This window comes from Staurois parvus, unplaced genomic scaffold (genome assembly GCF_062004578.1).
Source record: "Staurois parvus isolate SC_StPar_1 unplaced genomic scaffold, SC_StPar_1.0 ptg000376l, whole genome shotgun sequence".
In the NCBI taxonomy this organism is placed as follows: Eukaryota; Metazoa; Chordata; class Amphibia; order Anura; family Ranidae; genus Staurois; species Staurois parvus.
The window spans coordinates 2123712-2142310 of NW_028318172.1; the positions used below are offsets into that span (position 1 = coordinate 2123712).

Genomic DNA, 18599 nt, shown 5'->3' on the forward strand with positions numbered 1-18599 from the left:
GAGCTTTTCCTACCTACTTGTATTTAAAAGAAAGCAAAAGTTCTTATCAAACAGATTCCCATGCAGGGGTTTCCACCTTAAAACAAACAAACAATAATCAAGCCTCTTGGCTCTCTTTGCAGCTCTACTGCTCAGGCCTTATGCCTTGGTCCTCCAGACCATCTAACACACAGTGACAGTGCTCCTGCACAAAACGCTGTACCTTTGTCAGCTTGACTTTGTCTTTCCTTGCAGCTCCCTTCTGCTACATCCTTCACAGCCTCGGACCTCTGTCTGTCCTGTCATGGACAGCACGGTGCAGATGTGCACCTCTCTCTGCTCCCAACACATACTGACCCCCTTGGGAGGGTGGGGCCCTGAACTCTAATCCTGTCTTTAAGATAAAGCAGGCCCAAACCTGTGTCATTAGCATGCCTGTTTTGTAGAAAACCTGGCCCAGACTGCCATTGTACATGGTGGCATGGCCTCACCCTGCCACAAAATATATATACACATACTCCGTATATGTAATATACTATGTAGCTATTTGAAATAATAACACATATGCACATATAACTTAATAAAAGCATTTAAAACACATCTCGGGTAATGGATCAAACAGGTATACTGTATTTACTGGAAACCATTACATACAGTCTGAAAAAATGTTCCATAAATGAGGAAGATCCTCAGGATTTATTAGTGCAACAGACCAACATGGAAAAAAATTCAGTGAACCTGAATAGAAACCTATTCTAAGTGTAAGGAAATAAAGAAGGTGTAGAGCAAAATTCAGGTAAAGTATATAGAATACTCATCCATTTGGAATCTTCTGGAAGATCCTTGCTTTCAGTTTGCAAAGTGCTTGAGAACCACAGACATCAACAGATGAAAGCTGCTATTGTGGCGGGACTGTAGAGGGTGCAGGAGGGGTCCTAGAGCTTAGAATCTTAGAACAATGTTGGTATTTGGGGCAATTCGAAGCCAAGCTCTTGGAAGCATTTCCGTAGATCTGAGGTAGTGACAGCTTGAAATTGGCGAGCTTGGTGTGTAAAAAAAAGTTTAAATGGGAAACCCCAGCGATACTGCACACCATGTGACTGTAGAACTTGCAGGTAAGGTTTGAGGTCTCTGCGCTTTGCAATTGTTAATGGGGAGATGTCATTGAATAGTTGCAGACGATGAGTTTGGAACATTAGTTCCGGTTTTGCACGTGCTGCTTGTTGTAAGTGTTTTTTTGCGCAGTAGAAATGGAATTTGATAATGACATCTCTGGGGCAGCTGTCAGGTGTTTGACAGGACAGTTCCCGATGTATTTGATTGAATTTCAGACATTCAACTGGAATATGTGGTGCAAGTTCTTGAAAAAACTCTGTTATGGTACCTTGTAGATCTGTAATAGATTCTGGTAAACCTCTGACCCTAAGGTTATATCTACGGGCTCTATTTTCTGCGTCTTCCTGTGTTTCCTTAAGAAGTGTTTGCAAATCTTCTATCTCCTTCTCATGCCCATCAAGGGCTGCACATAACTTACAGGAGGCTACTGGAATCTCCTCATGCTCTATAGAACAACATTTTTGCAAGAGAGTTTCATCTTTAGTGTCAGTGAGGTTCAGCAGATCAGATGGGTATTGCTGTAGACTGTCTTCCAGAGAGACTGAGTCCTCAGAGGAAAGCCACATGGTTTCGTCTGCTGCTGGAGGTTCCATGGAATCTCCTTGCTTCATTCCATTGTCTTTAAAGTAAGGCAGTACATTGTGTGTGAAGAATGTCTGCAATCTGATCTCTGTTCTTTCCCAAAAATCTGCATCAAAGTAAACTGGAACAATAGTAGTTTCTTTATGTGTGTGAACTAATAGTTCTGCATATATTTTGTCTGTGATAGCCAAGAGGCATTGTATTTGGGTGTAGTATGCTTGGTCACTCCGAAGTGTATAGTTGACCTCATTCCATCTCAAGCAGGAGTGATGCTTGCTGGCATGGCATATTGTGCTAGCTGAATGTTTGTATAAGCATTTCACCAGCAAGGGCCATTTTTCTTTGGTATGTCTATCTGTCGCCCACATGCACAAACCCACCAGCCAAGGATTTTCTGGATGGCTAACTACTTTATAATCTTTTACCTGCACTTTAAGTTTGCAATCAGATTTAATCTGTTTATACTTATGAATGGCCTCCTTTTCCATAGACCTCATCCAGTCTTGGTCTGGAATCAGGTTTCTGCCTCCTGAACTGAGCATAGCTTTCAGCTGTGATACTGGCATGCGCTCACTTGTGTTCTTTGTGAACGGACTGTTAACAATGTCATGTACTGACGATGCCAATATGCAGTTCTTACACTTAGTGGCCCACACAGATTCCTTTTTATGATGGCGTCGGTGTGGTTTTGCACGTGGTCTGCGATTGAACCGCACAAGATAACTCCATATAGGAATGATTTTTTCTTTTTTGGGCACACGTGTTTTATAGGTTCTACTTTTATTTAATGTAGTAGCAGGGTTAGGCATGTGTTCCTCTTTCTTACATTTTGTCATTTTTTTCTTTTTGCCTAGAACATCATGAGCGCTTTTGCTTGCTTTATGGAGATAGCTCTGGGTGGTATGGTCAGGTTTGCTTTCAGTGTTTGGGGTTTTTGTGTTCTGGGGTGTAAGAACTACTGAAGAATTACTGACCTTTATGGGTTGACGTTGCTTACTTTTAACTGTTAGTTTATTTTTATGCTTTTCTGATGAACATGCTTCTTTAGGTAATTGATGCTTGGTTTGTACATGGTGCAAAAATTGTTTTTTTTTGTTTTTTTTCTTTTTGCCTACAACATCATAAGTGTTTTTGCTTGCTTCATGCAGATACTTCTGGGTGGTATGGTCAGGTTTGCTTTCAGTATCTGTGTTTTTTTTGTCCTGGGGTATGAAAACTACTGAAGAATCATTGACCTTTATGGGTTGACATTGCATTCTTTTTACTGTTAGTTTATTTTTATGCTTTCCTGATGCACATGCTTCTTTAGGTAGTTGATGCTTGGTTTGTACATGGTGCAAAAATGTTGTTTTTTTCTCTTTGCCTAGAAAATCATGAGCGCTTTTTCCTGTTTCATGCAGATAGCTCTGGGTGGTATGGTCAGGTTTGCTTTCAGTGTCTGTGTTTTTTTTGTCCTGGGGTATGAAAACTACTGAATAATCATAGACCTTTACGGGTTGACATTGCATATTCTTTACTGGTAGTTTATGTTTATGCTTTCCTGATGGACATGCTTCCTTAGGTAGTTGATGCTTGGTTTGTACATGGTGCAAAAATGTTTGAGATTTATCACTATTTATGACATAATCATGCATATTCTTTAATTTCATTTTCTTCTTTTGTGACTGTGATAGGACTCTTTCCCATGATTCTGGTTTGATTTGTTCTTGAGGTAGGGATGCTGGTGGATAATTTGAATTTGTATCCATTTTTTCTGATAAATGTTAAATGTTGCTAGACTGTAGGACATTGGAAATAGTCCTCTGGTATACGCCTCCTGTTGTCAGGCAATATATATATTCTGTAGCTGGACAATGCAGATAGTCTGTATTTGTTCAGAGGGCTATGCACCAAAAATAGGTGAGGCTTGGGTCACTCTGGAAGAAAACAAAATGAGAAAGTCAATCAATGTTGCACATGACTACGAATATCTTGTCCTGCAGATAGAAACTATCATGTGACCTTCAGTATTTCCTACGTGGACAGCAAACAGTTTAGGCAGGACTGGAATAAGGTACCAAAATGTGAAGCAAAGACAAGGTTAGGACAAGCTGGATATCAGGGCTGGTTGCATAAATTGGATAAAACCAAAAGTAGTGAAGGCCAATGACGAGAAGATAGACTGATGTTGACCAAAGGCCACGTCATAAACAGGAAAACAGGCCTGAGGTTCACAAATACAACCTGGCAGTGTCAGGTTTCTGTGGTAGTGAGCCCTTGTAGAATACCAACCCAGGGTTCCCCAGAGCACAGAGTCTAATCCCCAGCCTGCTTCTTCACCAGGGCCCCTGATGCTGGGAATGGACTTGCCAGAAAGTTGGAACCAGCCCTCAGGTACACCCAGCTGATGATACAGAGACCAATTTCATGTACAGAATACAGATGGCAGGAGACAGAAGAGGAAACAGGAAACAAATCGAGGTCAGGGCAGGCGGCAGACAAGCACAAACAGAAGATGATTCCGGGGTCAATACACAGGAAGTCAGACACAAATACACATATTAAAAAGAAAACAGAAGCTCAGAGAACTGTGAAGTTGCTTAGGTAAGGCGAACTGAACTGAGCACATATGTACAGTGCTCAGCATAAATGAGTCCCCCCCCCTTTTGAAAAGTAACATTTTAATCAATATCTCAATGAACACAAGACCAGTTTCCAAAATTTTTACAAAACAGTTTTATAGAACATTGTTTAGCTCATTACATGAAAGTAAGGTTAATAATATAACTTAGATTACAAAATCTTCAGTTTTAATAAAATTAGTTCATGCAAAAATGAATACACCCCGCAACAAAAACTACTACATCTAGTATTATGTATGACCTTCATAATTTGTAAGGACATCACCAAGTCTTCTAGGCATGGAATGAACAAGTTTGCAACATCTATCTTTTTCTGTTCAAGGACGACCTCTTTTAGAGCCTGGATGTTGGATGGAGAGTGATGCTCAACTTGTCTCTTCAGAATTCCCCATAGGTGTTCGATTGGGTTCAGATCAGGAAACATACTTGGCCACCGAATCACTTTAACCCTGTTCTTCTTCAGAAATGCAACAGTGGCCTTAGATGTGTGTTTTGGATCATTGTCATGTTGGAAAAGTGCATGACAACCAAGGGAATGGAGTGATGGTAGCATCTTCTCTTTCAATACAGAGCAGTACATCTGTGAATTCATGATACCATCAATGAAACACAGCTCCCCGACACTGGCAGCACTCATGCAGCCCCAAAGGACACTGCCACCACCATGTTTCACTGTAGGCACCATGCATTTTTCTTTGTACTCCTCACCTTTGTGACGCCATACAGTTTTGAAGCCACCAGTTCCAAAAACATTTATCTTGGTCCCATCACTCAGTACAGAGTCCCAGTAGTCTTCTTCTCAGAATGAGCCCTGGCAAATTCTAGGCAGGCTTTTTTGTGCATGGGCTTTAGGAGAGGCTTCCTTCATGGACGACACCCATACATGCCATTCCTCTGCAGTGTACGCCACATTGTGCCACTAGAAACAATCACCCCAGTTTGGCTTTCTACTTCTTTAGCTAACTGCAGTGAGCTTGCATGGTGATTTTCTTCAACCCTTCTCATCAGAAGACGCTCCTGTTGAGGTGTTAACTACCATGGACAGCCTAGACGTCTCTGTGAGATGGTTACAGTTCCATCTTTATTACATTTTTGTATCACTTTTGCAGTGTTCTTTTTACAGTATATTGACTGATAAGTAAAGTTTTGGTGATCTTCTTGTAGCCTTCACCTTTCTTGTGTAAAGAAATTATTTTCTTTCTCAGGCCTTGTGACATTTCTCTTCCATGTGGTGCTATTGCTGACAGCATGAAACAGGAAGGGGTTTTCTTTTTGTTAAGTAACGCCCTTTTATAATCAACTGCCTAAGATTGACACTATTCGCAGGGACATCTTTGCTGCTCAGACCTCTACCCCACCGACCTACTCTCACACAGCAACCACCTCAACACCCCTCCCCCTTGGCCTCACCACTGTTCAGACCTCCACCCCATCTAACATCCATCTAACCCCATCAAACATCCCTCACACAGTAGCCCCCTCAACACTCCACTCCTTTGACCCCACCACCACTGAGGAGGTCACCAAGGTCTTCTCTGAAGCCCTCCTCACCACCTGCCCCCTCGACCCTGTCCCCTCACAACTCCTACGATCTCCCTCCTCCTCCATCCTACGCTCCCTCATCCACATCTTTAATCTCTCCCTCTCTTCTGGCACATTCCCTCTGAAGCACGCACACATCACTCCCATACTTAAAAAGCCCTCCCTGGACCCCACCGACCCGAACAAACTTAGACCCATCTCCCTGCTGCCATTTACATCCAAACTCCTTGAGCGCTTAGTCTATACTCGTCTAAGCTCCCACCTCAACGACAACAACCTCCTCGACCCCCTACAGTCCGGCCTCCGTCCCCTACACTCCACCGAAACCGCCTTACTCAAACTCACAAACAACCTGCTAACCGCCAAAGATAATGGCCACTACTCAGTGCTACTACTCCTCGACCTCTCTGCGGCGTTCGACACAGTCGACCACCCCCTCCTCCTCAAGAAACTACACTCCCCTGGCCTTAGAGACTCCGCTCTCTCCTGGCTCTCATCCTACCTATCACAACGCTCCTTCAGCGTTACCTATAACACTACCACCTTGCCCCCACTCCCCCTCTCTGTTAGAATCCCTCAAGGCTCTGTCCTTGGGCCCCTTCTCTTCTCCATCTACACCTCCTCCCTTGGCCAACTGATACACTCTCACGGCTTCAACTACCACCTCTATGCCGACGACACGCAAATCTCTTGACGCCTCACCCCTTCAGTCTCCGCCCGAATCACTAGCCTACTGAACGACATATCAGAGTGGATGTCACTCCACTTCCTTAAACTGAACCTCTCCAAAACCGAGCTCCTAGTCTTCCCCCCAGCCCGCACACCCCCCACACTGACTTCTTCATCACGTCCAACCATGCCATGATCAAGCCCACCCCGCAAGCCAGAGTACTTGGTGTCATACTAGACTCCAATCTATCCTTCCAGCCCCAAGTCCAATCGCTAACAAACTCATGCAGACTCCACCTCCGCAACATCGCCAAAATACGCCCATTCCTAACCCCAGATACTACTAAGCAGCTCATCCACTCCCTCATCATATCACGACTCAATTACTGCAACTCCCTGCTCACTGGCCTGCCTCAAAACAGGCTATCCCAACTTCAGTCGATCCTGAATACGGCAGCCAGACTCATCCAGCTTACCAGCCGCTCAGTTTCCGCCACCCCCCTCTGCCAATCCCTCCACTGGCTTCCAATTGCCTAACGGATCAAATTCAAACTGCTAACACTGATGTACAAAGCTGTCCATAATTCTGCCCCAAACTACATCACCGACCTGATATCCAAATACCACCCAAAACCCACTCTCCGCTCTTCACAAGACCTCCTTCTCTCGAACCCCTTGTGTATCGCACTGTATTGCTATTGTACTGTCTCATGTATTGTCCCCCATTGTAATTTACAACACTGAGCGAACTGTTGGCACTATATAAATACTGTATAATAATAATAAGAAGAAGAAGAACTGCCTGCTGGACACCTGTTTAATGAATAATTAGACTTACCTGTAGTTGAATTCTTATTAATTAGGATTTTGTTGTCCAAAATTTAGCTTTGCTCCGAAGACTTTCATTAGGGTGTATTCAGTTTTTCAACATGGTCTTGAATGAATTTGTTAGGAAAAATACTTTTTTTTGTCTGCAAATTAACAAATCCTGTTTGCAATCAATCACCCGCATTTGTGGGAGTATTTTGTACTATAGTGTCCCATAGAAAATGTTGGTTCCGAAAGGAAAGTAAAGGTTTTCTGACAAATCTGTTAGGGTGTACTCATTTATGCTGAGCACTGTATATATAGGGAAGCAACTGGAATGTGATCCTACAAAGGAAAACGATTTAAATCCACAGTAGAGCAGGTGACAGCCATAGATGAAACCAGCAGCAGGTGAAAGAAATCACAGATCTAGCAGAACCACTGCAGCAAGGAGTTAAGAAATCTGCAGGTAAGACTGTGACAGGCAGATTAGGATACAGACACCTTTGAACAGGCCCCCCACCCAGTATTCAGATCTCAATCTTAAGGAATACCGTTTGAAGATTGGTATGCAGCTGCATTAGTAGCCATGCCAAAAACCTTTAACAGTTGCAGCATAAACCAAAATGCCTAAATTTGTGGCACACCACAGATATACAACCACATTCCACAGCCATACAGTACCATATTATACCATGTAGTGGAAATAATGGTGGTATATAGTAAGCGCTCATAAATAATGCAAGCAGCTGAACATATAGGAAAACACATAGAAGTCCCAAAATACATAAACAGAAGAAATGCAGCGTCTTGAAAAAAATGATAATAGAAATAATAATAATAAACACAGTCCAGTGAAAAAACAGTGTTCCTTGTTTCCCAGTGTAAATGGTAGAATTTTGCACTAACCAGAACGCGCATAGGTAATGCGCATATGTGTATATATCCTGAAGATCCTTTCTCCACTCAAGTCTGGTCAGGTATATGGCTTGGAAGAATGGAGATCCTACGCCCTCATGTGGTGGGAAGTGATCCAGCAGGTCAGAGCAATAACGATCTAGATGAGCCTCCAAAAGGAACTGGCACAGGAATCCCAAGGGCTACAAGGATGGAAAAGCTCCTCACAGGAGACACAGGGGAGCACTCATAGTGTAGTAATTAAAACTTTATTTGAAAGCAGCACAGGTGCAGAATACAGAAGAATAGCCAAGTATGGGCAAACACACTGACCCTATTGGATGTCAAAATGGCCGCCGGGCCTCCTCGTGGCACCGGCGGCTTGGTGTCAACGGCGTCCTAGGGTCCCACCTGACGCGTTTCGTGCGCACGCACTTCCTCAGAGGTGGAACATAGGGCTGCCGTGACCGTTTGATCGTACCTAAATACCGTATTCCGCGCATGCGCACTGATGCGGCGCCATCTTGCCGAAGTCCGTGCGTCCGCAATACCCGAGTGCGCATGCGCGGATGCCATTTCACCATGGGCCAGGAGAGAACAAGAATCACTGAAGAGCGGCTCCATATAAGTGGAGCTCGGCTATCCGAGATAGGCTCAAAGCGCATGCGCGAATGCCATCATCCCGTGTATACACAGTTCAATCCCACTGGCACAGAGAAAAGTGAATCTCTGATGGTAAATGGCTGCAGAACCCGGTGTTGGAACATAGAGCAATATTAAATAAAAAAACCCACCCAAGGGCATCCCATACATAATAATGCATATAAAGGAAGAATGATATAAAAACCAGATCAAAAGATAAACAGAGAGCTGGTGACAGTGCTGCTATAATAAAAAGCCATTAACTCCATATGCCCCAAACAAATGAAGCGGGGTTAATGGTTAGATGTTAAACCAATTGTAAATCAATTGTAATGTCAAGCCCCCACCGTAGGGAGAATTACCTATATATAAGGTTAAGGACACCATGGTGGAATGGCAAAATAGTAAAATTACTAAAATAACGCATGGGAATTGGTCAACAGAGATTCGATCAAGACCCATATATGACACAATAACATATATAAAACGTGCAAGATAAAATTCCAAAATTATGGAATAAAAAAGTAGATAAAATTAAATTAAAAAAAAAACGAAGTGCAGTTGGCACCAGCACAATAAAAAGGACTAATAAGGGTCAGAATGCGAATTGTACAAGCGCATGTAAAAGATGACAGAATTAATGAATAATCCTGTGTCAATGCGCAATAAGGGCCTGAAAACATGATGTAAACTGGTCCGCTTAATTGGCCTAAATGTGTGAGTTGGCAATAGAGAATGGATAGCAATATATCTAATATCCGAAGGTAATGGACAAATCCACAAACTATTAGTCAAGCACCGCAGGGTTAACTGTTGTCAATGAAACAATTGACATCCAGTTCGATATTCAAACCTGCAGGGTATAAAGTATCTAATTCAAAAATGTGTTTAGTCTCTAATTGTGAGACGGCCCTAGTTTTACAAGTTCCTCTCCAATGTGGAGTCACAATGTCAATGCCCACAAATCTCAAGCTGGTAGGGTCTCTATGATGATGTTTCCTATAGTGGAGGGACAATGAGTGTTCCTTAAATCCCTTCTTTATGTTGTTAACATGTTCTCGAAGGCGGTCCCTAAGGCGCCTAGTTGTCTTACCAATGTATTGCTTGAGACAGGGGCATTCCAGTAAATACACAACAAATCTGCTATTACAGCAAATAAATTTATCGATGTTATACGATCTATTAGTTTGGTTGGAGGTATAGGTGTCTATCTTTCTTTTCCTCATACCATTACATTTACAGGCGATGCAATTGTTGCATGGGTAGAAGCCCGTATAGTCAAACAAAGTGGAAGGTGATTTAGGCATGGTAACAACATTAGGGGCTATTTTATCCCGCAAGGTGGATGATTTACGGAAGATAACCTCGGGTTTCTCCGGAAGTATCTTAGCAAGGGTGGTATCAGCCTTCAAAATCCCCCAGTTCTTAGTAATTATATGTTTAATGGATCTATATTGGGCAGAGAATGTTGTAATAAATGGACATACCAAATTTTTAGGTGGTTTCGTCTGGGTGCTTAATAAATCATGCCTATCCATGTTGGTTATTAATTCCATAGTTTCATTCAAAACCTTCCCGTCATATCCTTTCTGAAGGAATCGTTCTTTAAGGATATTAGCCTGCGTGTGGTAAGTGTCGATGTTGGTACAGTTTCTTCTCAACCTGAGGAATTGTCCCTTCGGTATACCTGCCAACCAACTGGGGTGATGTCAGCTCCCTAGTGGGATGAAACTGTTTCGATCGGTGGTTTTGAAAAAAGATTTGGTAGTAATGTGTCCACCGGTGTTAATTAGAGTGAGATCTAGGAAGTCAATTTCAATGTTGCTAAACTTGTATGATAATTTAATATTCACAGAATTGTTGTTAAGGGTAGTGAAAAAATTAATAAGGGATTGTTCCGTGCCATTCCAAAACAGGAGCACGTCATCAATATACCGCTTATAATACAACAATTCAGGCCAGTCCATAGCATAAATGTTATCCTCCTCCCAATAGGACATGAACAAATTTGCCAGGCTGGGGGCAAACTTTGCCCCCATGGCAACTCCCTTGACTTGCAGGTAGTAATTGCTGTCAAACCACATATAATTCTTTGACATGGCAAAATTCAGAAGTTCCAGTATGAAATCAATATGTGGAGGGAGTAAGGAGCTCTCATGCGTAAGGTAATGTTTAGCGACTGTCATCCCATCTCTATGGTCAATGTTGCTGTACAACGCCTCAACATCCGCTGTTACCAAAAAAGAGGATGGAGGAATAGAGATATCTTTGATGGAATTTAGGACATGCTTCGTGTCCCTTAAATAGGAAGGGGTATGCAGTACTAACGGTTGAAGATGATGATCGATATAGGCCCCTATCCTAGAGCAGACTGAATCGATCCCGCTCACTATTGGTCTGCCCGGAGGTTTTAGTGGATTTTTATGTACTTTGGGCAATATATACAAGACCGGTAAACGAGGGGCCTTGGGACACAGAAATTCCTTCTCTTTTTTATTAACAATTGATTTATCATAACCGTTTTTAATAATAGTTTTGAGAGTGCGTTTATACTTTGATAGGGGGTCTTTATGAAGCGGTTGGTATGTAGACGTATCTCCAAGGATATTATATACCTCTGCTATGTAATCACTCTTATTTAAAATGACTACCCCTCCCCCCTTATCCGCAGGTCTTACTACGAGATCTTTCTGCTCTAGAAGGGATTTGATTGCTGTGTCTATTTTAGGATCTTTGTATATTTTCTTAGTGGGAAGATTTTTTAGATCTTTCAATACTTGATCTCTAAATAAACTGACAGCTGAATTACTTTGTGGTGGGGGATTGAAAGTAGAAGCATTAGAAAGAGAAGTATATTGGCATGAGGGATGTTTAGTGATAGGGTTATTCATAAAATATCTTTTGATCGATAACCTTCTTGCGAATTTCTGAATATCAATAAAGGCCTGGAATTTATTCATGGGCCTAGCTGGGGCAAATTTTAACCCTTTATCCAATAGACTTAATTCATTATCAGAAAGCGAGGATGCGCTAAGGTTGAAAATACCCTTCCCAATCATGTTCTCCTTCGCTTTGTTGGATCTATTGATTCTCCTCCCTCCCCTCTTGCCTCTATATTGTCGCTTCTTTTCCGTACCCTGCCCCTCTCTAAAAAATGATGACTATTATTAGAGCGGATGTCAGGGGTTCTGGGAGTAGGGGGTGCATAATAATCATCATATGGTGGTCTCCAATATTGATTTTGGTAATCATTTGAATACTGATCCCTATAATACCCTTGTTGTGGAGGATAATGATGGTAATAATCTCTCGGATTATGAGAAGGATGCCTCTGGGTATGTATAGGGCCCTGGTTGTTGTTTTTATGATGAGCCTTGCGTTTATTAGGCTTAGAATGGGTATTATGCGAATTGGGGTTTCCAGGTTTAGGATGGACATTAGGATGCCATCATTGACAACAGTTAGCCCTGCGGTGCTTGACTAATAGTTTGTGGATTTGTCCATTACCTTCGGATATTAGATATATTGCTATCCATTCTCTATTGCCAACTCACACATTTAGGCCAATTAAGCGGACCAGTTTACATCATGTTTTCAGGCCCTTATTGCGCATTGACACAGGATTATTCATTAATTCTGTCATCTTTTACATGCGCTTGTACAATTCGCATTCTGACCCTTATTAGTCCTTTTTATTGTGCTGGTGCCAACTGCACTTCGTTTTTTTTTTATTTAATTTTATCTACTTTTTTATTCCATAATTTTGGAATTTTATCTTGCACGTTTTATATATGTTATTGTGTCATATATGGGTCTTGATCGAATCTCTGTTGACCAATTCCCATGCGTTATTTTAGTAATTTTACTATTTTGCCATTCCACCATGGTGTCCTTAACCTTATATATAGGTAATTCTCCCTACGGTGGGGGCTTGACATTACAATTGATTTACAATTGGTTTAACATCTAACCATTAACCCCGCTTCATTTGTTTGGGGCATATGGAGTTAATGGCTTTTTATTATAGCAGCACTGTCACCAGCTCTCTGTTTATCTTTTGATCTGGTTTTTATATCATTCTTCCTTTATATGCATTATTATGTATGGGATGCCCTTGGGTGGGTTTTTTTATTTAATATTGCTCTATGTTCCAACACCGGGTTCTGCAGCCATTTACCATCAGAGATTCACTTTTCTCTGTGCCAGTGGGATTGAACTGTGTATACACGGGATGATGGCATTCGCGCATGCGCTTTGAGCCTATCTCGGATAGCCGAGCTCCACTTATATGGAGCCGCTCTTCAGTGATTCTTGTTCTCTCCTGGCCCATGGTGAAATGGCATCCGCGCATGCGCACTCGGGTATTGCGGACGCACGGACTTCGGCAAGATGGCGCCGCATCAGTGCGCATGCGCGGAATACGGTATTTAGGTACGATCAAACGGTCACGGCAGCCCTATGTTCCACCTCTGAGGAAGTGCGTGCGCACGAAACGCGTCAGCTGGGACCCTAGGACGCCGTTGACACCAATCCGCCGGTGCCACGAGGAGGCCCGGCGGCCATTTTGACATCCAATAGGGTCAGTGTGTTTGCCCATACTTGGCTATTCTTCTGTATTCTGCACCTGTGCTGCTTTCAAATAAAGTTTTAATTACTACACTATGAGTGCTCCCCTGTGTCTCCTGTGAGGAGCTTTTCCATCCTTGTAGCCCTTGGGATTCCTGTGCCAGTTCCTTTTGGAGGCTCATCTAGATCGTTATTGCTCTGACCTGCTGGATCACTTCCCACCACATGAGGGCGTAGGATCTCCATTCTTCCAAGCCATATACCTGACCAGACTTGAGTGGAGAAAGGATCTTCAGGATATATACACATATGCGCATTACCTATGCGCGTTCTGGTTAGTGCAAAATTCTACCATTTACACTGGGAAACAAGGAACACTGTTTTTTCACTGGACTGTGTTTATTATTATTATTTCTATTATGATTCTTTTAAAGAGCGCTGCATTTCTTCTGTTTATGTATTTTGGGACTTCTATGTGTTTTCCTATATGTTCAGCTGCTTGCATTATTTATGAGCGCTTACTATATACCACCATTATTTCCATTTCTGTTTAACCATATTTACTAGTATAGCAGCTCTATAGCATTTCTCTCATCATGGGAGATATTTTTGACATTAGAGCTTCAAGGTCTCTAATACCAGATGATGTATTTACACAAACTAATGAGATGGAAGATCTCAGGGGATTGTTCATTCATCTGCACAATCTCACCACTTCTGAAATTAAAACCATCTGGGATATTTCCTTTTTGGAGAAATATGTCAAAGAACAAATGGTCCCCAGATCGCTTAGATGGGACATTTCTCCTGACACTGATGACACTTCATCATTATTGGAATGGCATCACTATTTCAATACAGTTGGCATTGATATGCTCAAATTTATAATTGCCAGGAAAAAGAAAAAACTTACTTATTTAGATAAAGAGATCAACTTGGTGAAAGAGAAACTCACCCCTTATAAAACTAATGATGATTATATCACGGAATCTAATAAGTTAAAAAAACATTTAGAAAATGTTGATCTGGAGCAAAAAAACAAAAAACGGAAAAAATATATTAGAGATCTTACTGATTATCAAACACAACAGGTGTTCAAATGGCAAGCTTTGGACACTAACAATGTAGCAGGTAGCAATGGACCCTTCCCACCTTCTACCCCAGCTCATAAAATAGGTCAGCAACACCCCATGAACTCTCAGGGTAGAGCTAGGCCTCCTACCTCCAATCAAACCAGATATAACATCACTACCCATAACCAATTCCATCCATTATCGGAATTAACGGATAGGAATATTGGTTCCAGGGACAACAGATGGCATCCTAATGTCCATCCTAAACCTGGAAACCCCAATTCGCATAATACCCATTCTAAGCCTAATAAACGCAAGGCTCATCATAAAAACAACAACCAGGGCCCTATACATACCCAGAGGCATCCTTCTCATAATCCGAGAGATTATTACCATCATTATCCTCCACAACAAGGGTATTATAGGGATCAGTATTCAAATGATTACCAAAATCAATATTGGAGACCACCATATGATTATTATGCACCCCCTACTCCCAGAACCCCTGACATCCGCTCTAATAATAGTCATCATTTTTTAGAGAGGGGCAGGGTACGGAAAAGAAGCGACAATATAGAGGCAAGAGGGGAGGGAGGAGAATCAATAGATCCAACAAAACGAAGGAGAACATGATTGGGAAGGGTATTTTCAACCTTAGCGCATCCTCGCTTTCTGATAATGAATTAAGTCTATTGGATAAAGGGTTAAAATTTGCCCCAGCTAGGCCCATGAATAAATTCCAGGCCTTTATTGATATTCAGAAATTCGCAAGAAGGTTATCGATCAAAAGATATTTTATGAATAACCCTATCACTAAACATCCCTCATGCCAATATACTTCTCTTTCTAATGCTTCTACTTTCAATCCCCCACCACAAAGTAATTCAGCTGTCAGTTTATTTAGAGATCAAGTATTGAAAGATCTAAAAAATCTTCCCACTAAGAAAATATACAAAGATCCTAAAATAGACACAGCAATCAAATCCCTTCTAGAGCAGAAAGATCTCGTAGTAAGACCTGCGGATAAGGGGGGAGGGGTAGTCATTTTAAATAAGAGTGATTACATAGCAGAGGTATATAATATCCTTGGAGATACGTCTACATACCAACCGCTTCATAAAGACCCCCTATCAGAGTATAAACGCACTCTCAAAACTATTATTAAAAACGGTTATGATAAATCAATTGTTAATAAAAAAAGAGAAGGAATTTCTGTGTCCCAAGGCCCCTCGTTTACCGGTCTTGTATATATTGCCCAAAGTACATAAAAATCCACTAAAACCTCCGGGCAGACCAATAGTGAGCGGGATCGATTCACTCTGCTCTAGGATAGGGGCCTATATCGATCATCATCTTCAACCGTTAGTACTGCATACCCCTTCCTATTTAAGGGACACGAAGCATGTCCTAAATTCCATCAAAGATATCTCTATTCCTCCATCCTCTTTTTTGGTAACAGCGGATGTTGAGGCGTTGTACAGCAACATTGACCATAGAGATGGGATGACAGTCGCTAAACATTACCTTACGCATGAGAGCTCCTTACTCCCTCCACATATTGATTTCATACTGGAACTTCTGAATTTTGCCATGTCAAAGAATTATATGTGGTTTGACAGCAATTACTACCTGCAAGTCAAGGGAGTTGCCATGGGGGCAAAGTTTGCCCCCAGCCTGGCAAATTTGTTCATGTCCTATTGGGAGGAGGATAACATTTATGCTATGGACTGGCCTGAATTGTTGTATTATAAGCGGTATATTGATGACGTGCTCCTGTTTTGGAATGGCACGGAACAATCCCTTATTAATTTTTTCACTACCCTTAACAACAATTCTGTGAATATTAAATTATCATACAAGTTTAGCAACATTGAAATTGACTTCCTAGATCTCACTCTAATTAACACCGGTGGACACATTACTACCAAATCTTTTTTCAAAACCACCGATCGAAACAGTTTCATCCCACTAGGGAGCTGTCATCACCCCAGTTGGTTGGCAGGTATACCGAAGGGACAATTCCTCAGGTTGAGAAGAAACTGTACCAACATCGACACTTACCACACGCAGGCTAATATCCTTAAAGAACGATTCCTTCAGAAAGGATATGACGGGAAGGTTTTGAATGAAACTATGGAATTAATAACCAACATGGATAGGCATGATTTATTAAGCACCCAGACGAAACCACCTAAAAATGTGGTATGTCCATTTATTACAACATTCTCTGCCCAATATAGATCCATTAAACATATAATTACTAAGAACTGGGGGATTTTGAAGGCTGATACCACCCTTGCTAAGATACTTCCGGAGAAACCCGAGGTTATCTTCCGTAAATCATCCACCTCGCGGGATAAAATAGCCCCTAATGTTGTTACCATGCCTAAATCACCTTCCACTTTGTTTGACTATACGGGCTTCTACCCATGCAACAATTGCATCGCCTGTAAATGTAATGGTATGAGGAAAAGAAAGATAGACACCTATACATCCAACCAAACTAATAGATCGTATAACATCGATAAATTTATTTGCTGTAATAGCAGATTTGTTGTGTATTTACTGGAATGCCCCTGTCTCAAGCAATACATTGGTAGGACAACTAGGCGCCTTAGGGACCGCCTTCGAGAACATGTTAACAACATAAAGAAGGGATTTAAGGAACACTCATTGTCCCTCCACTATAGGAAACATCATCATAGAGACCCTACCAGCTTGAGATTTGTGGGCATTGACATTGTGACTCCACATTGGAGAGGAACTTGTAAAACTAGGGCCGTCTCACAATTAGAGACTAAACACATTTTTGAATTAGATACTTTATACCCTGCAGGTTTGAATATCGAACTGGATGTCAATTGTTTCATTGACAACAGTTAACCCTGCGGTGCTTGACTAATAGTTTGTGGATTTGTCCATTACCTTCGGATATTAGATATATTGCTATCCATTCTCTATTGCCAACTCACACATTTAGGCCAATTAAGCGGACCAGTTTACATCATGTTTTCAGGCCCTTATTGCGCATTGACACAGGATTATTCATTAATTCTGTCATCTTTTACATGCGCTTGTACAATTCGCATTCTGACCCTTATTAGTCCTTTTTATTGTGCTGGTGCCAACTGCACTTCGTTTTTTTTTTAATTTAATTTTATCTACTTTTTTATTCCATAATTTTGGAATTTTATCTTGCACGTTTTATATATGTTATTGTGTCATATATGGGTCTTGATCGAATCTCTGCTGACCAATTCCCATGCGTTATTTTAGTAATTTTACTATTTTGCCATTCCACCATGGTGTCCTTAACCTTATATATAGGTAATTCTCCCTACGGTGGGGGCTTGACATTACAATTGATTTACAATTGGTTTAACATCTAACCATTAACCCCGCTTCATTTGTTTGGGGCATATGGAGTTAATGGCTTTTTATTATAGCAGCACTGTCACCAGCTCTCTGTTTATCTTTTGATCTGGTTTTTATATCATTCTTCCTTTATATGCATTATTATGTATGGGATGCCCTTGGGTGGGTTTTTTTATTTAATATTGCTCTATGTTCCAACACCGGGTTCTGCAGCCATTTACCATCAGAGATTCACTTTTCTCTGTGCCAGTGGGATTGAACTGTGTATACACGGGATGATGGCATTCGCGCATGCGCTTTGAGCCTATCTCGGATAGCCGAGCTCCACTTATATGGAGCCGCTCTTCAGTGATTCTTGTTCTCTCCTGGCCCATGGTGAAATGGCATCCGCGCATGCGCACTCGGGTATTGCGGACGCACGGACTTCGGCAAGATGGCGCCGCATCAGTGCGCATGCGCGGAATACGGTATTTAGGTACGATCAAACGGTCACGGCAGCCCTATGTTCCACCTCTGAGGAAGTGCGTGCGCACGAAACGCGTCAGGTGGGACCCTAGGACGCCATTGACACCAAGCCGCCGGTGCCACGAGGAGGCCCGGCGGCCATTTTGACATCCAATAGGGTCAGTGTGTTTGCCCATACTTGGCTATTCTTCTGTATTCTGCACCTGTGCTGCTTTCAAATAAAGTTTTAATTACTACACTATGAGTGCTCCCCTGTGTCTCCTGT

The 18599-nt window shown here is 41.8% G+C and overlaps 1 protein-coding gene and 1 pseudogene across 2 annotated transcripts in view; one reads left to right on the forward strand and one right to left on the reverse strand.

Annotated features, from left to right (window-relative positions):
- Positions 1-18599, forward strand: part of LOC149456095 (coiled-coil domain-containing protein 150-like) — a 68112-nt gene that overhangs the window by 45945 nt on the left and 3568 nt on the right. The window lies entirely within an intron of this gene.
- On the reverse strand, positions 553-11041 carry LOC149456096 (uncharacterized; annotated as a pseudogene).